Source organism: Hemicordylus capensis, chromosome 5 (assembly GCF_027244095.1).
Source record: "Hemicordylus capensis ecotype Gifberg chromosome 5, rHemCap1.1.pri, whole genome shotgun sequence".
NCBI classification, from domain to species: Eukaryota; Metazoa; Chordata; class Lepidosauria; order Squamata; family Cordylidae; genus Hemicordylus; species Hemicordylus capensis.
Window position 1 is genome coordinate 121886795 of NC_069661.1, and position 27709 is coordinate 121914503.

Below are 27709 nucleotides of genomic sequence, written 5' to 3' on the forward strand. Positions count from 1 at the left end.
CTTCGCCTGCTGGCTCTCCACCTCTGCATCCTGACCGCTGCCATTATTTCTCTCTGCTTCAGTGCTGGGACTCTTGCACGCTCTAGAGCATCTGTGTGTTAGTACTTGATTGCTCTCCTCACCTCAGAGATCTCCCCACCCTTACCTGGTCTGCACCCCTGCTCCTCCATCCCGTTGCTTCCATCCTCCTCACCCTTCTTGGTCGTGGCTGCAGCACTGCTGCCACCTATTGGCCAAGCTGCAGCCCCCTATCCTCCCTACCTTCACCTGAACCCCGCTCCTGCTCCTCCCTTCAGGAGCAGCAGCAGTGGTTGACTGGGCTGTTCCTCACTGCTGCCACCACCATGGCTGCTCGTTCCCCTCAGGCCACTGACAGGCCCAGGCCCATCCCTTGCCTGACTGCCTCCCTCTTACAATGGCCTCAGTAGCCCCAAATAGCAGCAGTGGTTCCTGGACCCTTTCTTGCTGCCAGTTCCGCCATGGCCACTCATTCCCCTCAAGCTGCTGACAGGCTCAGGCCTGTCCCTTGCCCTTCCTTCTGTCTCTCTTTTCCCTCCCTTCTTTTTCTCTTTCTCTCTCCTCCACTCGCTCTTCTCCACTCTTTCTTCCCCCTCCCTTCACGTTTTTTCTCCCTCCCTCCCTGAGTTAACAGATTTTGTTCATTTACACAACGGCATCCTCCTTCTGCAGAAGGGGCTCTTTCCTCCCTCACAACCTGCCTTTTTGCAGACCCCTGCCTGCTATCCTTTTATATCAAGAACATCTTCCGACCAGTAACAGCTGCATTCCAATTGACCTTAACCATCACAGGCCCCTCCTCCTTATCTGCATAGGGAATCCCCACTGCCCAATCACCATGATGATTCTGCTCTCACAGGCTCCTTCTCCCTATCTGCATATTGAATCCCCACTGCCCAGTCAGGTGCTTCTGGTTGCAAACTCTGCATATGGAACAGAGGCGTAACGATAGGGGGGCGGTGGGGCACGTGCCCCCCGCACCATCTTTGCGGGTCACGTGGGGGGGCCGCCATGACCCCCGACGATCCAAATTTTTTTTTTTTTTAAAAAATATTTTTTAAAAAATAAACATGTCTCTGGCTCAGCAGAGCAGTCAAGGGAGCGCGTCGGTGCCCCCTCCCCCACGAGCGGTCCCTTCCGCGTGGCGCCCACGCCCCCCCCCCCCATTGCTTTGCTGGCCTGGCTTGGGAGACACAGGTGCCGCCGGGAAAGAGAGAAAGAGAGCGTGCGCGAGCGAGTACAGCATTTCCACTGATTGGCTGCTGGCTCGGATGAAGGCTTCCCGCACTTTAGGGGCGACCTGTTTGTTGGCCTGCCATCTTGGCGGCTGCCACACAGCAGGAGCTGCTTCTCTTAAGGCGCTGGTCGGCGGCGTTCTTTCTTTCTTGGGTCTCCTAGCCGGGTCTCGCACGCACGCACGCACGCACGCACGCGCGACTTGGCCAGCATGCCGAGTCGCACTGCGCATGCGTGTGCGTCCGTCGGCGTCCTCCCAGCTCGGCTCGCCTTCTGTTCTGCATGTGGCGTGCGGCGGAGGAGAGCGTTGCTGGGGGCTGGGGCTGCAGCCAGGCACAGGCAGGAGGTGGAAGACAGCACGGCACGGACGTCGGACAGGAGCTAATCTCTCAGTTGTTGTGGGGCGGCTGCTGCTGCTGCTGCTGTTGGGGAAGGAGGGAGGGAGGCGAGAGGGGGGCCAGATTTCCAAGTGATCGCGTCAATTCCCTGCCAAGTGCCTGCTTCTCCCTCCCGAGTCCCCTCCTCAGTAACGAGGTAACCTTTCTATCATCTGTATGTTAGTCTCGATCAATAATGGAAAGGGCGGGGGGGCAAGCAGACGATTTCTCTCTTGATTTATTTTATTTTAATTTTAATTTATCTCCAAGCAGTCGAGCGGGAGCGGGGTTTTCCAGCCTAGCGTTTGGCAGAGGCGAGTCTTAAATCACTGGGCTTCTTAATTTGGGGTTTGTTTGTTTTTTAAACTGAAATCCATGTTTTTAAAGGATTTTTAAAGGAGCCCCTGGTGGCGCAGTGGTAAAACTGCCGCCCTGTAACCAGAAGGTTACAAGTTCGATCCTGACTAGGGGCTCAAGGTTGACTCAGCCTTCCATCTTTCCGAGGTCGGTAAAATGAGTACCCAGAATGTTGGGGGCAATATGCTAAATCATTGTAAACCGCTTAGAGAGCTCCGGCTATAGAGCGGTATATAAATGTAAGTGCTATTGCTATTGCTATTGCTAAAGGGCTTGATGGCTGTGCGCAGCAGGGCTTAGTTGTTGACAAAAATCTGTGCTTTTAAAAATGTCTCTGGCATAGTTGCGGGTGCGATGCACGGAGAGTGGAAGTTTCCATGATGAGTAAGTTATGTAACAAGGGATCCAGGAGGAAGATGTTCTGCACAACTCGCGGGGAACGGATTCGGCCACTGGAGCGGGGTGGTGATTGGAGAAGGCCCGAAGGACCATTCGAAAAGGTTGCTGCCTTCCGAAGCAAAGCAGAACAGCTAGCCCCTTAAAACTCTGGCGTGTTAGTTGGCTTCTCGTGCTGCCCCCTACATATTTAGTCTCATGGAAAAGTGACCCTTGGAAATGTGTTTTCTCCAACACCTCCTGATGCATAAGCAAAAACTCAGGAGAAGCGAGCCAAGGAGGAAACAAGTTTTAACCAAATAGCCGAGGGTAGTGTGAGGTTCCTCTCAACTCTTTCCACAGAAATCATAGACCACATGTCTATTGTAAAATGTAAAAATAATATTGTTTGGTGTATTTCGGTCCCATGCAGCAAATAGCAAAGCATGTACACAGTGATGGGAAACAATACAATACCAAATGCATAGATACTTGAGAATCGCTCAGCTTTGGTTACTGCAGAGGTTGGGACTGTGACTTTCATGAGTCATTTTCCAGATAAGATCTTTGCACTTTTGCTTGCTTTCTAAGAAGAAAGGCACTCTTCCGGAAATTCGTCATGTCCTTCTCCACCTTTCTCAGATATGTGGGATGTGAAATTCATTACTCCTACTACTAACTGTCTTGTGGGATCTTTAACAGATTTATTGTGGCACGGAGTTTTTGTGCAGCTGACAAAGTGGGCTCTTGTCCATGAAAGCTCACGCTACCGTAAATCTGTTAGTCTTTAAGGTGCTACATGCTGCTTTATGAGTAGTATCCATAGTAATAATGAAGCTTCTCCAGCAGTGTAAGGGGACGGTTGGTTTTGTGCTATTATAATAATGTGCTTGGATAGCAGTGGTAGTCTTGTGTTATGATTTTCAAAGAATGCATTCAGATAACTGATTTTGAATACTGCATAAGCTGTTGTAGGGTTCTATGTCAATTTTTTGCCATCTGAAGTAGTAAATACTTCTGAAGAAGTAGTTTGCAACCTTAACTTATGCTACAATGAAAATAAGTGCTACCAAATTCATACTTTAAAATTTGATTGTAATGTGCCTCTGGATATATCCCCTTTTCCTCTGGAAATTAAACAATAGGGAAGGTGATTTAAGTGTCCAAAGAAGTGGCATGTTTCATGGGCTAGAGGATAACTTTATAAAGTATTTTGTGTTGTGCTGGAAGTAGCATCCTAAACATATTTGTAAATCAGTGCTAGTAAGTGAAAAACATTTTGTTCAATGAAAATGTGTGATATTGTACTTGACACCTGAGAACTGAAACCTGAAAGATGCGTGCCAGATGTTTGGGCGGCGGGGGGCGCAATTTCAGTGCTTGCCCTAGGCGCCATTTTCCTTAGTTACGCCTCTGATATGGAATCCCCACTGCCCAATCAGGTGCTTCTGCTTGCAAACTCAGCCAATCGCCTCCTTCCTAGCACGTCGCCGCACATGGCCCATCTACAAGAAATAAGTATATAGATGTTAACCGCCCAGAGATGAAAGTTTGGGTGGTATAGAAGTTTGAGTGATAAAATAAATAAATAAATAAATAAATAAATAAATAAATAAATAAATAAATAACACTCAAAATTATCCATAGAAATAGGAAAAGCAGACGCCAAAGAATCTCCTGGTACTGCTCTCAATGTTGATTCAAGTTCAAAGTGGATACAAACACCTTTATTCACAAAGTGCCTTGCAAATTGGTTGCAGGTCAGTAGCACACAGGAGCCTTCCATAGCACCCTGAAAGCCAAGATTTAAAAGGCCTCTCGTTACTTGGAAAATTGTGATGAGATGCAACGGTGGTGGAAACATTTCCTATCACGCTGTAGCCATCATCACTGCCATTCATTACTTCCAGCTCTCCAGAAACCAGGAAGTGGAAGAGAGTGGGAGGGACAACTCAAAAGCAATCATGTCACTGCTCAAACCACTCCCCCATTCTACAGATTGGCAGATGCTTCAACGGGACCACTAGTCATGGCAGCAGGAAACTCCCCAAGAACCATCTGGATCCACTAGTTTCTAAGGCAGAGCCAGGAGAAGGCATTTGTGCCTCCAAGGCAAAGTTTGAACATTAATCCCCCAATGAAAGTATGAAGTACACCATTTTGCCTCCAGTCCCAGCACTGGTTCCTGACTTCTGCCCAAGATGCTCTGCCCAACTTGTCATCAACATTTGATGTTGGGTGGAGAATCTCAGGCAACAGTCGAGAACCTGTGTGGGAACCAGAGATTGACAGGTTCAGACAATATGTCCGCTGGGAGCGTGCATTTTCCAGGAACCTCTGGTTCCTGTCTTACTTCTGGGTAGTTGAATGAGTCCTATATATTACAGGGTACTGCTATCCCTTCCTGCCATAAACATATTTATAGCTTTCCTGAGGAGCAGGATCATGTACACATTTCAGGCTGTAGATGGTACCACACAGTGAATTGCTGTTGAAAGGAGAGTGGTATTCTAGTTTCACACTGTATCTATATCTGTCCATGTTTTGTAATGATTCAGGCAACCCCTCTCCCCCCCTCACACACTGCAAATCACCAAATATTTGTGGGGTACCATCCACTGGAAGTATTTGGGCCTTCTTTTTAATGCCTATGACTTGTAGCATTGCCATATATATGCTACAGAGGGAGGAATATTCTGATGTTAAAAATTGCTTTACGAAGTATAACACTTAGTAGTTACAGCTGTCATTTGCTGCATCCCTTTGTGTGCTGGGCTCAAGGCAGTTGCCTCACACACCTACCCCTCATCCTGGCTCTGATACAAGGGCAGTCAAGAAAGAATTATTTAAAATGAATCCTCAGTCGGCACAAATGAGAAAAAATTAATCATGACAAAGTCCCAGTGAATGTTATAGAAAGCCGTGCAATTAAGGCTGGGCCAAAGGTTTGGCACAAAACTTCCTATGCCAAACAAAATTCAGTTAAAATACAGTTATAGGTAAAAGGATATAGTGAAAATATTTTATCTCTTTTGCATTATCAAGTGTGCACATGATTTGATGTGGGGAGAGGGGGAGAGGAATGAAACTCATCCCAAGTTTTATATCATAGCTAGCTTGTTAAGCCAAATGTGAGTCCGAGAGTATGAGGATCAGATTCCCCTGTCACAACTGGAGATTTCTGATAACAGCAATTACATTACTCCATGTTAGATTACAAAGGCTTCCAGACACAACCTTTCTTTCTTCCCGCCTGGCCTCCACCGCCTTCTTCTGCCTGCCCCCGCCGTTTTCTCTGCCTGCCTACTGCTGCCATTTGCCACCATCTCCACACACCCCCGGGCCCCTGGCCCAGCTGCCGCCACAATTTTCTTTCCTCCCGCCCATCCCTGTCACTATCCGGCAGCTGTTCACGAACTCTCATGAGAGCTGCCACACATGGGATTAGTGAAAGATACGCCTAAAAGAACTATAGAGAGAGATCGTTTCGTTGAGCTTATTTGCTCCAACATGTATATACCCTCTAAACAAGAAGTGGTACTAATAGAAATGATATCTGGATGTATTTGTAAGGGGAGCACAACACTTAATACTTGTGGTCTTTCTGGAATGTAGCTGATAATATCATCTACAGGATTGTTCAGAAAGATCTTCCTTTTAGGATCCATGTGGAAAGAGAATTTGGGCATGCAGGCTTCTTCCCTTCCCCTTTGTATTTCTCTCAGTCACTTCTGGATAGCTAATCTTCCAAGATCAGGAGAAATCCTGTGTTCAAATAAACAGAAGATCTCTGGGTTCAGTTGTTCATCCTCTCTGTAGTGAGAGGAGGAAAGGAAAAAGAGGGTGTGTGTAAGTCCCATCATGTAAACCCAAAGTCTGCTTCTCCTTCTCTTCCCAGGTACAATCTGGTAAAGGTAAAGGGTGCTGTCAAGTCAATTTCAACTTCTGGTGCCCACAGAGCCCTGTGGTAGTCTTTGGTAGAATACAGGAGAGTTTTACCATTGCCTCCTCCCACACAGTATGAGCTGATGCCTTTCAGCCTTTTCCTATATTGCTGCTGCCCAATATGGTACCAGTGGGGATTCGAACCAGCAACCTTCTGCTTGTTAGTCAAGCCTTTCCCTACTGCACCACTTAAGGTGATGTACAATCTGGGGGGAGACAATAATGAGGTCATTCACACAATCGAAAGCTGTGTTCTGCCTGGGTTTGGGAGCTGTGTGTGCTCCCAATTTTCAGTTGTGTGGAAGCAAGGCAGGAGGAAAACCTGGGTAGAAGTGACTGTGTGGAAGCAAGGTAGGACGAACACCTGGATAGCTTTTCCTCCTACCTTGCTTCCACACAATCACTTCTCCCCAGGTTTTCCTCTTACCTTGCTTCCATACAACCAGAAATTGGGAGCTCCCAACCCAAACCCAGGTAGAAAGCAGTTTTTGATTGTGTGAACGACCTCATTGTATGAACAGTGTTGTATGTTGAGTTCATTGTATGAACTCTAGGATAACATAAATACATTGTTTTAGCATTGGAATCTCTAAGCCAAGTGTTTACAATTCTCAGAAAGACCAAGAGGGATGGAGTCGTATGCGCCTCCTGGGGGAGGGAGTTCCAGAGCCTCATTACCAAATGAACTTCTTTAGAGTTGGCAGATGGAGCAGGGTCTCCTTGAAAGATTGCACTGTGTGGTTAGAATTCCCTAGCAGTAGGTGATCCCTAAAATACCCCATGCCCAGCCTCCTAGACAGCAATCAAAGGCTGGCATTCATCCTAACAAAATGCTTGCATGATGCACGAAGTTGCTTTAGTGCAAGGACACTGCACAGCTGCACAAAGTTATGCTTGAAGTTGTGTTCTTGCACTATTGCATAATTTGGCTAAACAGGTGAGGTGCGCCACAGGTTGTGAACCTTGTTGCATATGTACAAACATGTTTGTGCTAGTGCAACACTTGTCCGGAATGCAAGCTCTAGACTTAGCACAACTAGCTAGTGCCATGTGTTTGTACAAACACTTCAAGTGTATTTAATTACACCCAGAAACAGATGTGAAACCAATGCAGATTAAATAAAATGGAATAATATGCCCCCCATAAGAGACCCCCACCAGTAATCTGGCTGTAGTATTCTAGACCAGTTGAAGTTTCTGAATACTTTTCAAGGGCAGCCTGTGTGTTGTAGTAATCTAAGTGAGATGTGACCAAGGCATGAATGCAATTGGCCAGACCTGCTGTCTCCAAGAAAGGCTGCAATTGGCCCACTAGCCAAAGGTATACAAAAGGGTTCCTTGCCACAGCTGCCATCAGATTTTCTGAGGAGCAGAATTGCATACAGGAGCAACCCCAGACTCCTTATGTCCTGAGGCTCAGTGTGTGGAGCCTAAGAGTTCATGTTGCAAGAGCAGAGTTGGGCAATCAAAATAAAATAATTTAAGCTTTTCCTTCTAGTCTAGCTTATACCCCAGCACAGAATTGTCACCTTCTTTCCCATATGTTATTCAGTAAATCTAGTATGTCTATATTGGTGCCCACTCCTCAAGTCTCTTTTCATACAGAAAAAGAAAGATATGAAGACAGGAAGAAAGTTTAGAAGAAGGAAATGCAGAGAAAGGTAGGTTGGAGAGGTCTTGGAACAAGAAGTGAAGATGGACCCCAGGCCCCACTCCTTCCCACCCCATGTCTTTGCTGCAGAAGAATGGTAAAGAAATGGTGAAAAACAAAATATTCTCAGTCATGTCCTTTCTCTTTCTTGTATGCAAATAATATTATACACTCCCCACACAGCACCCCCTTCCTCTCTCAGGACCCAGGCACATTTATCCCACCTTTTCCAATCATAGCTACACCCCTGAGGAAATGGCTCAAATTTTTAAATAGCAGGAGGAAGCCCCTTGCTTTTGACCTTCATCCTGGGATTTAACTCTTTCTCCCAGAGAAGAAGGCTAAAACCTTGAAACTTCATGTCAAACTCTGAGATCCAAAAATCTATTTGTGGGTGACGAAGAAAAATGAGGAAAAGTGGTTATTATGCTTAAATAGAGGTTACCAATGGTCACACATGGCAATTTTATTTTGCTGAGTAACAAAGCCTGAAGAGTACTTGCACAATTCTGTGGAAAAAATATTGCTGAATGGAGGAAGGATTCGATTTCACTGTAGCAATCATTCACCTAGTTGCCAGGAATTACCTCAATTGCCTTTAAAATGTTTTTCTGTAAAAGAGGAGTGGTGCAGCCATAATTTTCCCTTACGTGGAAAAATACTACAACATTTGCAGGGAGAGGCCAGATCGTTTCCATATAATCCCAGTAGTACAGTCCTACAGATGTCTAGAATCCTGGCTCACAAATGAGAAATGGGCTAGCTCAAAGGAATTCATCATATTCATCAGGACAGCCATGGAGTTTTTCTGTTTTATCACCACAAAAACCTTATGGGGCAGATTAGGCTGAGGGAGAAGTCAGATTGAAATGTAATGGGACACAATGGTTTCCCACCATAAGCGTAAGGTAGCGTAAGAAACAATGTTCTTGTTTTTAAGAACAAACCAAAGTTTGTTCTTAAGGTATAAGATTGTTTTTTCATCCCCAGGGAGCTGTGGTTTGTTAATGAACTAGATTTTAAAACAAGCCTGGATATAAAACTTCAGCAGCCTGAAGCTTCCTTAGGCTTTTTTTCCTAATGGAAAACCATGGTTTCCCATTATATCTGAACCCAGCCATGGAACCTAGATCAATGAGTTTTATGGCTCAGTAGGCATTTGAATCTAAGTCTTAATGGTCCGTTTTCAACACATATCGGCTACTCACACAAGCAGCCAGCCAGGTTAGGGATGCCCAGGTTAGGTAAGCAGAGTAGGGCTGCTTGTGTGCAGTGCCAGTATCAAATCAAATCCTGACTCTCCCTCCCCCACAAGTCCAAGTTTGGTACCCAGGCATTTACCTGGATTAAAGGGCACAAGTGCACCCATACCCCAGGTACAGGATCATGTGTATGCTTGGGCTGAACGCAGCACAAGCATACACAGAGATGGACACCTAGAGTGCCCATCTCACAGGGGTATCCCCCAATGCACCATGCTCATCTCACAATGCATTGTGGGATATCTGGAGGCACGTTGTCCTGGCCTCCAGAGATCCATGCTGCTTGGAGCAACGCAGACCATCCGGGAGTGTGAGCCATGCTCACACTCAGCATTTTCTTGGTCATCTTGGTCCATGCAGCATTTGCTTGGTCATCTTGGTCCATGCAGCATTTGCTTGGTCATCTGCGGAGAGGGAGTTGGACCCTGCCTTGCCCCTACCCCACCCACCCACTTGTGTGGATAGCCTTACTGTCAGTCAAATGAATGGCTAATTGCTGGAGAAGATGAGGACATTGTCTTGACACCTCTCAGTCCAGTTTTTGCTCTCATTTCATAACTGAGACAGACAGTTCATCATGAATATGACATGTACTGAATGAAGCTTCATCAACACCTTCCGCTGTATAAGAGAGCAGAACCCTGAAGTAATAATCACTTTATTTAGCATGCAGATGGATAGGGCCATTTAAAAGAATAACCTCTGTGACAAGTGGCACCCTGCCCATAAGCCTGAGACACTGCTAAGGGGTGGGAGGAGCAGTCTGTATCCAAAACTTAACCGTATACTTATGTGGACCAATATCACTGATGTATTTTATATCTACTTCACTTTATCTAGCTTTTGCTGCCACCACTTTTAATCCCCAAAGAACTGTGTGAGAAGAAATTATAACTGGACACAGGATGGACTTTTAAATAAAACTAAAACAGGTGTATTTACTTACAAGCAGCTTAAAGGTTTTTATCTACCAAAGCAGAGCTCACACTCGTAATGTTTTCTATAACAACAGTGACTACAGTGTAAGACACACAGATTCCACCCACTGGCAGACGTTCTACACAGTGAACATGGACAGATGGATAAACAATATGACCGAGGTAGCCACAGTTGGATCGCCTATCACCTATAGACACAGATCATGTCCTACCCGCTCCCTCCCTTGACCCAGTCCCTCCCCATCAGTTCCAGAACAGACTCTATCTCTCTAGAGATCCTCTCTCTAGCCCTGTCTGTCCCTATCTAACTCTCCCTCAGAGCTTACAGAAAGGAAGTTCAGCTGCCACTCTCTGCTCCATTCTAAAGCCCCTCCCTTAGGAATCCCACCTGGAGGGTGGTTCCTTGGGCTTTAAAAGATGATTGACAGGACTGGAACTGTTGCCAACTATCACAGCCTTCCTGCATGTAAAAAACTAACATCAGAAAGACTCTAGCCAGTCCATTGCCTGAAGCACTAGTATACTTCTTGCAAGGAAGGCTTTTTGGGGGGAGTCTCTGTATGTTTGTTTTGCATGGGGAAACACTCAAACGTGCAATTTCTCCATCTGCAGTCTCAAGTGGTATGGTTCATTTCAGGAATCCACCACCTCATTCTGCTGCCATATGTACCCATAGGCCTAAGGGTACTGGGGGCAAATGAAGACCTCTTTATCTCTTCTAGAGAACCCAATGGTTAACCCAATGGTTAAATGTGTGTTTTTGTCTCATCCTGTCCCAAAGACAAGAATCCATTCGGTCTAATAGGTGGCAAGGCAAGGCAGGCTTGCAGAACTCTGCAAAGCTTCAAGACAGGAGCCAGAGGTGGCATGAGATCTTAATGGGTTCCTGACTCAGATGAACCCTCCTTGTCTAGAGAGTGAACAGTTTTCTGGCCTGGAGTCTCACACTCTTCCTCCTCTCCATCATATCCCTCTTGGCTTATTGCTGATGCTGGTATGGAGGCTTAGGGTTGCACAAGGTTCTTGATGTGGTAGGGGCTGGTTATTCAAGGGACTCAGACCTCAGTGAGGGCTGGCTCTAAGATTTCCAGCTCTAGGGTTTCTGGCTCTGGGGTCTCCTGGCCGGCTGGCCGGCCAGGCTCCAGTCAGGGGCTGGGGCCGGCCATTCTCCTCAGAGTCACACTCCAAGGTATTGCTTAAGGTGGAGGTCATGATCATTTCAGGCTTTATTAGTGTCAGAATTAAGTCAAATTCAAAAAGTTTGTTTCATTTACCATTTGACACCATTTCACCATCATAAATGATGTCAGTTTGGGTAAAGGATAAATGTTTAAACCATTTTAATGAATGCTTATGGACAGGGCTTATAATTTGTGTTTGTGATTTCTGTTAGTACAGGGCCAGTCTATGGTAATTATTCTGGATTAATTTACATGGAGTATAAAGTCATGATTATGCAGTATGTGACAGAATAAAAACTGAAACAAGAAAGAGCTTTTGCTCTTATTATAACAACCCCTGAATGGGCATCTGTATGTGTGGTGGTGCATACCATGCATACAAATACATATCAGAAGCTGTTTGCCAAGCTCTCCAAACATGATGTTGAAGGACATTACATCTCCCTCTCCCTTTCATATATGGTAGGCTAGGAGGTGCTTCACACGACCCGTGTGAAGTGCCAGGAGGGTATGTGTGGGGAGAGCAGGCTTAGCCCGCTCTCCCCACACACAAGCATCCTCCAAGGCCTGGGTGGCTGGATCGGCTGCCCACACGACTACTGCCTCCATCACAGAGCTGGTGGGGGCTGCAGGCATCGGGGCCGTGTGGCCCCCGGAAGTCCCAGGATGCCCCATGCAAGTGTGTGGAGCATCCTGGGGAGACCCCTGAGACTGGGAGCTTGTTTCAGCCTCCCCGTGGGGGTCTCCTTGTGTGTTGCTGTGACACACACAGGGTTTGATGCTGGGAGCCGCGCAGCTCCCGTGGCAGCAGACGACCAGGAGAAATCAGGCTAGACTCCCTTAGTCCGATTTCTCCTGGTCATGAGAATAGCCGCTAGGTGTTCCTTTATTCATCAGTGAGTATGCTTGAAATATCTAGTATTATTTTTGAAAATAACTGTCCTGAAGCAGCAAGCCCCCAATCTATCCTCTCTAGCATTCTGTTTCCAATAGTGGGTAGCCAGATTGACATAATCATGAACCTGGTGTCCCAGGTTGAGGCAGTAGCCAGAGGTGCCTTTTATCAGCTTTGGCTGATACACCAGATGTGTCCGTTTCTTAAGATAAATGACCTCAGAACAGTAGTACATCTGCTGGTCACCTCCATACTTGACTACTGCAATGTGCTCTATGTGGGGTTGCCTTTGTACGTAGTCCAGAAACTGCAGTTGGTCCAGAATACGGCAGCCAGGTTGGTCTTTGGGTCATCTCAGAGAGACCATATCACTCCTATCTTAAAAGGTCTACACTGGTTTCTGAGCAAAATACAAGGTCTTGGTTATAACCGATAAGGCCCTAAACAGCTTGGGCCCTGGGTATATAAGAGAACATCTTCTTCGCTATGAACCACACCGCCCATTGAGATCATCAGGAGAGGTTCCTTTGCAATTGCCACCAGCTGATCTGGTGGCTACTTAGGGACGGGCCTTCTCCATTGCTGCCCCAAGGCTTTGGAACACGCTTCCTGCTGAGATAAGAGCCTCCCCATCTCTTACAACTTTTAAAAAGGCCGTCAAGACACATTTGTTCACCCAGGCTTTTAATGAGATTCTGTTTTAATTGTTTGATTTGTAATAGTTTTAACCTTTTAAATTTTAAATTGTTGTCATGTTTTAACTTTTTAAAAAATTTGTTTTGTTGTAAACCGCCCAGAGACTTGCATTTTGGGCGGTATACAAATATGTTAAATAAAATAAAATAAATAAGTAATGTGGTTATGCCACCCAAAATGGCACCCACACATCTTATATCCCCCCCTTTCCCTGGTAGAGAGTGTTTTTTAAAAAATGTGATATTACATAATATATTATTTCCCCCAGTTAAGCCAATGAAATGCATGGGGTGAAATGACTCATACCCCTATGATGTCATGCAACACATTGAATAGCCCTAGATGTTAGGAGACACGGCAGGGGGGCTGCTGTTTTTAGTACCCTTTTCAGTATCTGCTCCAGTAATACCTTATTCTTGTCTGAGATATTTACTTAGCACAACACAAAGAACCTTATTACTGTTTATCAAATGTTGGCTGTCTCTCCCTTTTTATCAACTGTCATAGCTTCAGAATATCAGCTAGAACTGCCAAAAGGAACCAAATGTGTATGTTATGGTGAAAGACAAGGAAAGGACAGGCAGTTTCTCAAATGGCTTAACCAAAAAGGGTGTACCCGTGAAAAGAAACAAAGGCTCTGAGTTTAAGGAAGTGTCTGGGGAAAATCAATTAAAGGGTAACCTGGGTACAGACTTTAAACATATACTTATTCTAATAATACTTCTCATTTTATAGCACTTTAAAGTATTTTAAACTCTTCGCATGTATTATGTGAATAATCATTGGCATAATACAGGAGGTGGCTCAGAGGCTTGTGGAGGCAACAATAGGGAATCAGAGAGGGAGGGCACTTTTGAATCCAAATCATTCTCTGATAGCTCCATTCCCACATATTGGCCAGGATCCCAACAGCTCTGTGTGAGAGCAGAAACTCTTCTGTTTGGGTGGGGAGAGGTTGCCCTTTTCCTTTTTCAACTGCAGCCTTTCTTGTTCCATTGCTCAGGCAGGTTCTCTGTCTGATCTTCAGGAATGGCTTTTCAGGAGATGGGAGAGAGGGACTACAATGGCAAAGAAGACTGGAACAGCCCCAATGCACTGAGCTGGCATTATACTTATGGCTTACAAGCTGCTCATTGCTCTTTGAACAACACCAGCTTCATTCATGATAAAGTATAGTTATTATATACTTAGGATTTTATAGCTCTTTAAATTATTCAGAGCACTTCATATAGGCTATGTCAGTAATTCTGTCCCTGTAAGTTTGTAATCCTTGCCAAATTTTGTAATCCTTGCCAAATAGGCTTCATGTTGGAAGGGCCCAGAAAACCAAGACTAAAAGCAGAGGCCCACAAATGATTATGAAATGCCTTGTTGAACAACAGGGACAGAAAGAGTCTGCAAAGTTTTTGGGGTGACCCCATTCTTGCCAGGGAGGGATCTTGCCCCTGGTCCCTAGGAGTCCCTGCATTCTGGAGACAGGCAAGTAAAAAGACAAGAGACGCCTTCCTCCTGAGAACTGGTGATAAATATGACTTGTGTCCAGAGGTCAGATAACATTGTTAGATGCTAAGGGGAAGAAATACAGATATTTTTCCAAAGCTTTCCAAAGTTTCCAGAACAATTATGGTGAACTTGAAATGCACCCTGACCCATAGGTCATTTGAACAAACATATTGAGGGGGTGACACTGAGGACAGATAACATTGCTAGATACTGGACCGGGTCTCACGATCAGTGAGACCCGGTTTAGGGCGCTGAGCGGGAAGTGCGGGCTAAGCCCGCTCTCCCCGCTCACGAGTGGGCAGGGAGACCTGGGCAGCCAGATCGGCCACCCACACGATGGCCGGCTCAGAGACGGAGCCAGCGGAGGCTGGGGAGCTTAGGAGCTCGGGGGCCACGTGGCCTCTTGAAGCCCCAGTATGCCCTGCGCGAGGGCTCAGGGCATACTGGGGAGACCCCCGAGCCGGGAGGCTGCTTTTAAGCCTCCTGGCCAGGGGTCTACTCACGAGTAGCCACAGCACAGAGCCACGGCACGGCTACTCATGAGCAGATAGCCCGGGTTTGCAGAGCACTCGCTCCGCAAACCCGGGTTAAGGGGCGGGCTACAGGAGCAGGTTAGCCGCTCCAGAACCACTGGGCTCGGCTGCGAGCCCAGTGGTTCTTATGATCACAAAAATTTTCCTAGCCCGATTTTTGTGATCGTACGAATAGTCCCCACTAAGAGGTAAAAATGTTGGTTTGCTGCTGCTGCTGCAAATTTGCCATTATGGTGAAATTAGAATGTGCCCTAGCCCCATAGGTCAACCAAACAAAACATGCTGAGGCAAATCAGGTCCTAGAAGAATACATTTCACTCAAATGGTGGGTGATTTGCGAGTCAGCTATGTGAGGGTTACATCTTTGTTCCCCCAATGCGATACATTTGAACCTTGGCACTTAAAAAGAAGAAGAGTTAACTGAGGCCAAACCATGTATGCTCATGTCCTGTTATTTTTAGGTTTTGTTTACTGGGGTATCAGTGACAATGTCCTAAATGGACAGAATTACACAATTAAAAACCAACAATCAGTCCACCTTTGGAGCCTCTTGGTGTACAGAAATACCCACTATGACAGCCAGTTAAAATCAGCGGAGGAAAGGGTTACAGAGAGGAGAATCCAGAACCAAAGAAGATGTCTGAAGAATGTGTGTGTAAAAGATAGACTAGGGAAAAGCAGAAAGAAGAAACCCTTAATAAATGGTCTTGAAATACAACTGACAGATTAGAATGAAGAGAGAAAGGGGCTTAAATAACATATAGCTGCAACATGGCTAGAAGACTGCATTTTTTTGTGTTATTACCCAGCTGTGATGCTTTGTTACACTGTAAGGCTTTAATCCTTTATAGTTTGCAACTGTTATTAATGACATTGCAATTGGATATCCCTAAGTTCCATTGCCAGTGCAGTTGCAAGTTGAATATTCCTCTCTCTATATGTTTCCCATGCTATCTAAATTAGACAGCATAAATAGGTTGACCTGAGATTAATTACCTGAGAGTTCAAAGAACAATTAACTTTAAAAGCTTCCCATGTGTACTGAAGGCACAGTTAAACTGATTACAGAACCTCAGATGATAGCAACATGCTGTTAAATGCAGCAATAGAAATAACTGGGCATCATAGGTTTAAACTTCAGCAGTCCATAAAGCCCTACACACCATCATTTTGGGTTTGTTTGAAGAACAGGCAAGTGATTATCTCATGAGGGATAAATGAATGGAAGTGCAGTTAGGGTTAGCAGATGAGGAGGGGCCGCACACCGTTAATGCCTGGACTCTGTAGCAAGCCCTACCCTACTGCAGAAGGTCCTCCAGGTACAGCCCCGCTATCCCAGCATGCATTACACCACTAGTAAGCTGGTAAACCCCCATGACATCAGCAGCTTCCCTGTGATTGGGCAAGAAAGGGCCACGTGCTGCCATGATACATAATGTAATAATAATGTAATGTGATAAAATGTAATGTAATAATGATGATGATGAGTTTCCTAAAACATCCATCACACCATGGGATGCTGCAGTCAACACTGTAGCCCTGTCCGGCAGCATGCTGACAGGTGCGGCCCCTGGAGACAGCCCTTAACCCTTTAGGTGTACTCCTGATGGCAAAAGAGATTGCAAACTCCACTCTGAACTCTGAGCCACCTCTGCTCAAGGGGTGGAAGTGGCTGGGTGGGTGAGCAGCACTATCGCCAGGGAGGCAGCCTACCAGTCCGATCAGAGTCCACACACACAGCACACCTGGGTAGGAGTAGGCAAATGCAAGCCCCCTCCCCCAGCACCCCCTCGGATATTATTAATTATTAATTATTATTATTATTATTATTATTATTACTATTACTATTACTACTACTACTACATTTATATCCCGCTCTTCCTCCAAGGAGCCCAGAGCGGTGTACTACATACTTGAGTTTCTCTTTCACAACAACCCTGTGAAGTAGGTTAGGCTGAGAGAGAAGTGACTGGCCCAGAGTCACCCAGCTAGTCTCATGGCTGAATGGAGATCTGAACTCGGGTCTCCCCGGTCCTAGTCCAGCACTCTAACCACTACACCGCGCTGCCTGTGCACCATGGTGGGGCCTCTGGCATAGGAATGGGTTGGTGCTGGCTTACACCTCCAAGAAGCTCTGTTGGAAACCACTCCCCACCCACCCACCATGGGGGACTGGCAGGGGGGCCATCCACAACATCTTGCACCCTGCTCACCCTGCACATAGGTGGCTGCTTTTCAAATTAATTTGACTTCCACTGTGGCCTCATCCCTCCCCCCCACACACACCTTTAAGCAACTTTTCCATACCTGCACCATTTTCACAATGTTTGAAGGAGGCACATACCTCCCCATGCCCCCTTGCCCAACTAGTGGATCCTCCCATCCTCCCTTGTCCACCACCTCTCTGCATGGCTGCTGCACAGTACCCCAGCCAGTGGCATGGAGGTATCTGGCAGTGGCTCATAGTCGGCTCTATTCACCTGCAGCCCCTGGAGATGCCTAGGAAAGGGGACAGTCCCCAGATACAGCTGCACAGGTAGCTATAAGGAGGCACGGCCAGGCATCCAGCTGCTGCCAGGCATCCAGCCCATTGATGATCCTCATTTGCAACATCTCCAATGGGGCTGCAGAGCCATGAGAGATGTCCAGCAGTCCCGCCAGCACCGACTGCCCCCCACCCCAGCAGCTGAAGGTGAGCACACAAGTAGCAGCCCCATGATAAGGGGAAAGCATTTATTCGGCATCAGGGCTGGTCAGTAACCAGGAAACTGTCCAAGAGTGATTGCCCCGGGATGTTTCTTCAGCCATCTTGGAAAGGAACTGATGGGGTGGTTGGCTGGCCTCTGTGTGCTGGTGAATGGGTTTGATCTGCCTTCTGGCATTGGGCTGCTCAGACCTCTTCTGTGGCACCACCGAATGTTCCACTGAATGGGGGATGTTTCCCACATTCCAGAGTTTAGGAACAGGTGATAAGGGTTGTGTTTCCACTAGTTTCCCATGATTGATTGATTGATTGATTGATTGATGTCCCACTTTTCCTCCAAGGAGCCCAGAGTGGTGCACATGATTATGTTTATCCTCACAACAACCCTGTGAGGTAGGTTAGGCTGAGAGAGACATGACTGGCCCAGAGTCACCCAGTGAGCTTCATGGCTGAATGGGGACTTGAATTCGGGTCTTCCTGGTCCTAGTCCAACACTCTAACCACTACACCATACTGGCGCAGCACACACAGGATGCTGTTGTGTGTGCAGGAGTGGCGGCCCCATGCACCTGCCAGCATAAACATGAGCTGCGAATGCCAGTGCTTCCTGGAATGCTTCCTTGGGGTGCTTTGGCACTGATCATGGTAGGCTCTGTGGCCATTCAGGGCAACCTGCCACTTGGTGCACCATCTCTCCTACTGCTTCTGCATGAGGGGAAGTGCATGCAGGCTTTGCCCATAGGGCAGCACTGCCCTGTGTGGGCATTAAGGGGGCTTGTACTGTGGCTGCTGACAGGTCACCGCACCATGGCAAGCGACATGGCAAGTTTTCTCTGTGTACACTCCAGCCTTGAACCTGGCAGTTCTGCCAGGAATTTTTCATGACTGCAAATGGCAATTTGCTAGGGCATCTCTTCTGCAGGAGGAGCCTCTCCTCTGCTTGGGCATCTCCTCTGCATAAACTTCAATGCAGTGGGGCATGGGAGCAACAGGGCTCCTGGATTGCCATGCTGGCTGCCCCATGACATGTCTGTATGGTTGCACCTGGCCCACCCAGTTTTGGCCCCCCAACCATTGCAGCTGCCCTCGGGGTCAATGGGGTATCCTGCAGTGGGCAACTGCTTCTTCCCCTCACATGTGCTCCTCACCATATTGAGGGGGCCCTGGCCCTTTAATTTGCCAAGGAATGGATGGCGAGGTCTGTGTGCATGGCCAGCACAAGTGATGTGATGTTGCCCGGGATGCTGCCACCTTGGAAACTGGAATTCTCTGCAGGGCAGCACAACCCTTCCTGGAGATCTGCTCTAGCCTCAGGACTCTGGGGTACTGCAGCAGAAGAGGGAGGGGTGCCAGTCAAGTGGTGGGCTTGGATGCAGGAAGAAACACAAGCAGTAAGCCTGGGTTAGAGAACTCCTCTGACCACCTAACCCGGGTTAAGATCAAGGGACAAGCTCAGGGTTACCCACTTTCAGACAGCCAGGACTTGAGGAATTGGTGCTGGTTCACACAAGCATCCAACTCAGGTTTGCTTGCCTCTAACCAAGATTATGATGATTGTGTGAAGAGACTTCATTTGTCCCACCCTTTGAGTTGATTTGGGGTGGGAGTATGTGTGAACACTGACCAGGAAATCCTGGGTTTAGGGATATGTGAACCGGTGTGTACTTGGACTGGCCCGTCTCGAGGCTAGAAGCATTGGGTGTGTGTGCACACACGCCACGCCCGCTCATGCACAGTGCATGCGCACCTGGCACTTCCAGCCAAGGAGGGAATGGGGTGGCAGGGAGGTATGCTGTTGCCCTGATGGAGTCTTTACAAACCCAGCACTGGCAGGGGGAAAGCGGAGGGATGGGTAAGTGCACCCTTTCCCACCCTTAAAGTTTTTCCACCCCCACCTTCGGACCGGCCCCTCCCAGTTCCGTTCACATCCCTAGCAATCAGCAAGAAATAAAACACACACACACACACACACACAGAGCTGCCATTCTCCATTTCTCACCACAATACTATCTCACAAATGAAACAAACCACAACTCAAGGAAGGAAGGCACCCACGTTTTGCCTTTGTCTATCTGAGATCCAGCAAAACCAGATGGTGATAGCAGCAATAGCACAGCACATTATACTCCATGCAGTGGTGGTGGGGAGTACAACCCACAAAATAAAACCTTCCTCATCTCCTGTCCTGATGTGTCCTCTTCTTCAAGGGAGGCACAGTAGAAGAACTTTCTGCCTCCCATTCTGAACATTCCCTCCTCTTGTGCTCCCACCTTCCTCCCCCCAGCCAATGGGGGCACAGTTGCCCATGACAACATTTGATTTGTATGATAACAAAGCCAACCAAGAAGCAAGGAGATCTCAAGCCAATCATAAGCCAGTGTCAAAAAACCAATCATCGAGGGGGAAACAGGCTTCCCAAATGGCACTCGAAACATCAAAACTTTTCAATCTTGTTCTGCTCTGAGCTCGAAACAGGCCCTTTATCTAAAAGGTGTTCTGTTCCAAGCTGGAAACACTCAAAATGGTCCATTTAGTGTCAAAACGTTTTGCTGCCGAAACATTCTGCACATCCCTAGTCAACTGGAAAGCACTATTACTCCTGAGAGCATCATACTGATTCCTGGTAACCAAGTTTTGTCCTTGGTTATTCAAAAGACTTCTCCCCTCATGATCACCATATTAAATAATTGATTGAGTGTGGTGGTGATTCAGATAATGTTGCAAATGGTTAATACTTTTTTAGGCTCAAGGCTACAGTGTTTTGCTCATAGTAGTAGATATTGTGCAATAGAGGAAGACATTCACATTTGTGCCTCTGCAATAATACACACAAATGAATACAATAGCATGCTCTGGGACAGCAATTACTTTGTATCATATGACACTTGATATTATCTTTCCCCATAGTTTGGTGGATTGGCTTTAAATTACTTTCTATGTTCGCAACAATTTGTTTGCTTTAATGACTAATGTCAAAGGTAAGGAGGGTATTTTTTTTAAAAGCATACACTGTCATTCTAGGTTGCATGTATATAGGCAGGAAAGAAAGCACCTTGAAATAGATAGGGAAATGATTTCATTTCAGTCAGTTCAATTTTGCTTAAAACCACAGGTTGTCACAAAACATTGCTCACCACAAATGAGAATATATCCAAGAATTCAAGCCAAAAACAGCTATTTTGCAGGCATTCATTGCGTTATAAAAATCAGTTTTAGGTGGACCAGAGACAATATATACATACTGTACACTGTTTGTTATAATTAATTTGAATGAGTGCCTCAACAAAGAACAGAATCAGATTGCTCATACTTAACTCTGATTTTAACAGCTGCTACAGGAAATGACTTGATTAGCAAGCCAGAGGTTGCCGGTTCAAATCCCCGCTAGTATGCTTCCCAGACTATGGGAAACACCTTTATCAGGCAGCAGTGATAAAGGAAGATGCTGAAAGGCATCACCTCATACTGTGCGGGAGAAGGCAATGGTAAACCCCTCCCTGTATTCTACCAAAGACAACCACAGGGCTCTGGGGTTGCCAGGAGTCGACACCGACTCAATGGCACACTTTACTTTGTTACTTATCGAAAAAATTGCTATAGCAATGATCTTATCCATAGATCCATAGATCATAGATCATAAATGAATGAATGAATGAATGAATGTCTCATTTCTGTCCAAGTACAGAAGTCTCTGTCCATAAGGTTTTAAACATCTCTGTAGATTTCCAACTGGAGTTCTTTCCTTCAGACAAGCACCTTATGCATTTAGTTGCATGCACAGCAAAAGAGAGGGGGAAAGGCAAGCAGTGCAGTGTCACACTTGGAGGGAAGGAAAACTTCTAGCTGACATCTGTGAAATTTGATAGGTGGGAAAGACAGACTGATATTTCCTCAGTCTCACATTGCTACTTCTCCTGTCACCCTCCCATCCATTTAAGCCTTTTTCACGTGTAGAGCAAGGGCCAAGGGCAGACATATCTTGCCTTTAAATAAAATATAATAAATAAATAATAACAACAATATTTATTTATTTATTTATTTATTTTTGACACTTTATATCCCGTTCTTCCTCCAAGGAGCCCAGACAGTGTACTACATACTTAAGTTTCCCCTCACAACAACCCAGTGAAGTAGGTTAGGTTGAGAGAGAAGTGACTGGCCCAGAGTCACCCAGCAAGTCTCATGGCTGAATGGGGATTTGAACTCGGGTCTCCCTGGTCCTAGTCCAGCACTCTAACCACTACACAATGCTGACTGTAATAAATCATCACTATCCCACCCAAGGCACCTTTTCCAAAGCTGGCCCAGTCCTCTATTCCCCCAAACAGAAAATGGGCTCCAGGCCCTGAGGCGAGGATGAGAAATGCTTAACTTCATTCAGTAGCTGTTTTTCCTCTTTCCTATTCCAAAACTGGCTCAGGGAGGGGTTAGCATCAGAAATATACTGCCTCTTCCCTTCAGCCCTGGCACTGTCTTAGGAGAGGCCAGCTCCACAGCATCCCTATTAATATACAATGAAATGCCAGGCTCCTCACAGTGCATTAGAAATGCATATCATTCTCTCACTCACTCTTTGTGCAGACTTCTTGGAACAACTACCTGCTTGAGGACTCCCAAAATGTTGGCGGGGGGAAGCCTGGCTTTAAAGTGAATTGATCAGAAACTTCTATGATGTCTTCATTTAATGTATCTTCTAGCAGAATATAAAGAGGGTTAAAATTCCTCCTCGCTGGTCCTCCTTAGCAAGCACAAGGAGAGAAGCTCCTCGGCAAATGTCTTCTGCTCCGGCTGAACGTTGAACTTGAAATATAAAGTAACATTTCCTGTTAAAGTACTAATAGGAAACTTAATATGCTCTCCTTGGCTGGCAGAGCAGAAAAGAAACTTAGAAGACTTGTTCTGTGTGTAGGGTTTTTCTTCTTCTTCTTCGAAAGCTTAATTGGGAGAAGGGCTAAATGTTGAATATATTTATTGTGAGATCTGATAACCTGTGACTGCAGCCCAATGTATAGAACAATATAGCCTTTTAAATCTTACCTTGAATAAGTTTAATATTTGCTCTCTGGTTTCTTTTTTTGGTAAAGAAGGATGTTGCAGCTTTAAAATATCTGAGAGAAACAATGTATTGGGTCTTTGTATCCACTGGTCACTAGGTATAACCCATCGGAAATGCTGGCGACCTGTACCACATACCTTGTTTGGCTGCACTGAGAAAATAGCACCAGGTGGGATAATTAGTTTTCACTGGAAGGAGATAAAAGGGTGGAAAAAGAAATTACACAGGCACAGGAGTTCTTGTGTATTAGGGGTGGAGAGATCAAACAGCATTCTGTCATATTGCTAACTGGGCAAAGAGGCCCCTTTTAACATGGTGATTCTCTTTATTTAGCAGCAGGAGAGTAATTGGCCCTGTCCACCCCCAGCACAGTACCTCCAGTGACTGTTGCTGGTGTCTGTCTTATGTTTCTTTTTAGATTGTGAGCCCTTTGGGGACAGGGAGCCATCTTATTTATTTATTATTTCTATGTGTAAACTGCCCTGAGCCATTTTTGGAAGGGCAGTATAGAAATCGAATTAATAAAATAAAATAAAAATAATATTTCACCTGACCTCCCACGGTTTCTCAGAGTTTTCTTGCTCCATTTGTACTAGAACAGGCATTATAAGCATACCAGCCGAGCCTCCAGCATGTTGTGTGGTGACAATGAGGGAGTCTTGGGTGTCGTGCATGTGGGACAGGGCCTTCTCAGTGATTGACCCCGACTTTGGAATGCTTTCAGTGGGCATTCACTCCTCAGTCTCCATCAGTTTCCAGAAAGCAAGTGAAATCTCATTTTTTAACCCCGGCTTTTAGATGAGTGTTTTTGTTGTTATTGTTACTGCAGCTTTGTATTTTATGGTTTTATTGTATATGTTTTTTAAAACTTTTAATTAGTTTTGTATTTTTATATCATTAGTTCTTCCCCCCATTCCCAGATTTGTAACTGGAGATATGCTAATAGGGAAGCCCGCATTGACTCAATTTCTTTGTGAAAGGTCCCTTTCGATAGTCTGTCTAAGAGGACTTTTAATGGGTTTGGTGAAATAAATGTTTTGAATTACTACAAATTAAGAAAATGGATCTCATTATGTTTTATGGCATGGGTACCCAACAGGGGATACAAATACCCATGGGGTACCCGAAGGGCTTCCAGGGGGTACTCAGAGCCCTCCTGCTTCCCCATGCTGCAGCTGAGCTATTTGCTCCCCGTCTGGCTTGAAGCTGATGTGTCCTGTGTTGTGTCTGCTGCAGAAGCGGTGGGGAGGAGGGTGAAGACCCTCCTCCTGTATTCCTGATTAGGCTGGCAATGTGCAGAAGTTCAGGATACCCCTCTCCTAAGCCTGACTAACAAACTTCAGAAAATTAGCACTGAGTACTAATTTCCCACTGAAATAAATGGGACAAGTAAAATTGCCCCATTAGTGTCAATAAGACTGCTTTTGAGCAAATTAGTCTGAATGTAAGTCAGCCAGTGAATGGAGTAAACCATCTCCTAACTCTTAAACTTTTGGGAATCCCTGCATTAATAGAAAACCAGCTGCTATGTAAAACCTTCTATTGTTCCTCTTTTTGTTATATTAGATACACAACTAATTAACACTTTTTTGTGGATATAATTTTTTTCCTTTTTATTTGAGAACAGAGATCAACCAGCAAGCTCAGATAGCTACTTAATCATAAAACATCTGGTTGACGCATCTTGAAAAACATTGCATTTCAGATAAAAAGGGAACAGGTAATAAAGTAATCAGTTTCTATGGCATTGCTGACAAAATGACTAAAGGAAAGAAAGGATGATTTTATCCTCAATATCCAACAGGCTTAAGGCCTAACTGGAATTGTGTGCATGATTTGGGTTTACACAATAGCTGCTATCTTGTATAGCCCCCATATTATTATTATTATTTCTTGTTTACACAGTCAGACAGGTGTTATTGACTGGTTTGTTTTATCCAGACATCGAGTCCTTCCCAAGGACCTGGGATGGCTGAATTTTATTGTCAATTGTTATAGATATCGTTGCAGAATATAGGCTGTTCCCAGTAAAGCTGCTTTTTGTAACTGGCTGATGGTGATTTCTGTGACCCCTATGGTGTTGAGGTGCTCTTCAAGGTCTTTTGGAACTGCACCCAGGGTGCCAATTACCACTGGGATTATTTTGGTCTTTTTCTGCCACAGCCTTTCAATTTCAATTTGTAGATCTTTGTATTTGATGATTTTTTCTATTTCTTTTTCTTCTATTCTGCTATCCCCTGGTATTGCGATGTCGATTATTTTGACTTGTTTTTCTTTCTTCTCGACTACAGTTCTATCTGGTGTATTGTGTGGCAGATGTTTGTCTGTTTGTAGTCTGAAGTCCCATAATATTTTTGCATCTTCGTTTTCTACAAATTTTCCAACTTTATGGTCCCACCAATCTTTGGCTACAGGTAGCTTGTATTTTTTGCAGATGTTCCAGTGTATCATCCCTGCTACCTTGTCATGCCTTTGTTTGTAGTCAGTCTGTGCGATCTTTTTACAACAGCTGATTAGGTGGTCCACGGTTTCATCTGCTTCTTTACAAAGGCGGCACTTGCTGTTTGTGGTGGATTTTTCTACTTTTGCTCTTATTGCATTTGTTCTTAGTGCCTGTTCTTGTGCAGCCAGTATTAAACCCTCTGTTTCTTTCTTCAAGTTGCCATTCTTAAGCCATTGCCAGATCTTGGTAATGTCTGATTTTCCACTTATATTGTGCAAATATTGACCATGCAGGGGCTTATTTTTCCATTTTTCTGCTTGGTTCTTGACTTGTTCTTTCTTGTAGGCCTGCTTTGTTTCATTGGTGTTGAATAGTTTCGCATTATTGACCATTTGAAGTGCATCTTCTTCACTGTCCTTGATATATTCTTCAAGGCCTCTTTTCTCCTCCTCTACTGTTTGATGGACTTGCAGCATTCCTCTTCCACCTGAGCTGCGAGGATTATTATTATTTTATTATCTACATTTATATCCCGCTCTTCCTCCAAGGAGTCCAGAGCGGTGTACTACATACTTGAGTTCATACTATTAGCATCTCTGTGGAATCTCTGCTGTAAGTGATCACATGGGCTGCCAAGCATCTAAATTGGGCCTTCCTGTGCATCCATAAGATAGAATAACTGAGATCATGATATGTTCCTAAACCTGGGCAAACATTGAGGTCATTCGCAGAATCAGAAACGGTGTTCCACCTAGGTTTGAGAGCAGTGTGTGCTCCCAATTTTTGGTCATGTGAAAGCAAAGTTGGAGGAAAACCTGGGTAGAAGTGATTGTGTGGAAGCAGGTAGGAGGAAAAGCTACCCAGGTCCTCACTTGCTTCCACACAATCACTTCTACCCAGGTTTACTCCTACCTTGCTTCCACACAACCAAACCTAGATAGAACACCATTTCTGATTGTGTGAATGACCTAATATATTTCTTGGGTGCATTTTAAATGAGTAAGTAAGTAAAACTTTATTTTGGTCGTAGACCAGCGATACAACAAATAATAAAATGAATAAAAAGAATAAGATAATAATATAAAATCAGACTACATTAATATGCATTTGGCATATTATATAGCAATATTTGACCACAATATGGATGACATCCGGGTTAGAGTTAGTAAGCAAATAGTTTAAATAAAAATCATCTCCACGACCTGGAAAATTGATCAAAGTGGGGCAATTAATTGGCATCTTATGTCCCTGTATAAATCACAATACAAGAGAACATGAGCAGTTGTTTCAACATTACCAGATCCACAGGGGCATAATCTTAATGCATATGGTGTACCCTGGAATCTCCCATGGAGTACGGCTGTTGGAAGAGCATTTCCACGGGCAAATGTAGAGCTTGTCTAAACTTTGATATTAAGATACTACATAAATATGTAGCAGGCCTAAGCTCAGTGCCCTGACTTCCTATGTAAATGTCACTCAGTAACTTTGCGTGTTCCACCTGCAATTTCATGTCCTGGATACGTTGCACAATAGTTCTTCTGACCTGGTCGAAGCCTAATCTAATAAGATCATCTTGAGAAAATCCGTATATTAATAATTTTTTTGTAATTTCCAATTTCCATTTGGAGTTAAAAGAGTTTTCCAAAATTAAATATACTAAGCCAACTTTTGTAAATAACAATTTTAACCAATAGGGTATGATTGATCTCCAGTAACATGATTCAGTTCTGACCAGACCTACCTCCCTTCTAATAACAGTATTTGAGACACAGCTCCTTTGTTAGTTGGAACATATGATGATAAGTGAACATACTGATTACAACAGACTTGCAATCGAGACTTCTCATATAATAAATTAATAGTAATAATCTCTTATCAATTTCCAAATCTATTTATTTTTGCCAGAGCCTATCTCTTGAGATGGAGTCCAACACTGATTTCAGGTCTATGAATGCAGTGTAAAGTGCTGCACCCAAATTAGCCATGTATTTTTCAACAAGATAATTGAGGGTCAAAGTATGTTCCGTGGTAGAGTGGCCTACCTGAAAGCCAGCCTGTTTGACTGCAAGAATGTTCTTATCCTCAACCCAGTCCACCAACTTAATCTCTAAGTGTTTAGCATATATTTTACTAATCAAACTCATGAGACTTATAGGTCTGTAATTGTCAGATCACTCCAGCTGACTTTTTAATATATTGGGACTATTATTGCCACCCCCCAATGGGGTGGGCATTTTAAATGAGTGCAATAAGTGGAGGCATATATTATTTAAACAATTTAATATTCCACTCTTCAGCTCTGAGGATGTCCCAAAGTGGCTTTAAAAACTAATAAAAAGAAAAAGCAATAAAATAATGCAAAAAATCAAATTAAACAAATAGGTGAACCTCTCAGTAAAGAGAAAAAAAGTCTCAAAACTGGGAAAACCTCTCAGTAAAGAGGAAAAGTCTTAAAACTGGGAAAATAAGATTTTTCAACTGGTGTCAAGGAGGCATATGAGATTGCTTGGGAAAAATATTCTAAATCTGGCCATCA

General features: G+C 44.8%; 1 long non-coding RNA gene across 1 annotated transcript; it reads left to right on the forward strand.

Annotated features, from left to right (window-relative positions):
* The first annotated feature begins 1273 nt into the window (after window positions 1-1273).
* LOC128328302 (uncharacterized) lies at window positions 1274-10151 on the forward strand. Its single transcript, XR_008309129.1, has 3 exons — window positions 1274-1788; window positions 7914-7969; window positions 10062-10151. It is a non-coding gene; the product is annotated as an uncharacterized LOC128328302 (long non-coding RNA).
* Window positions 10152-27709: the final 17558 nt, after the last annotated feature.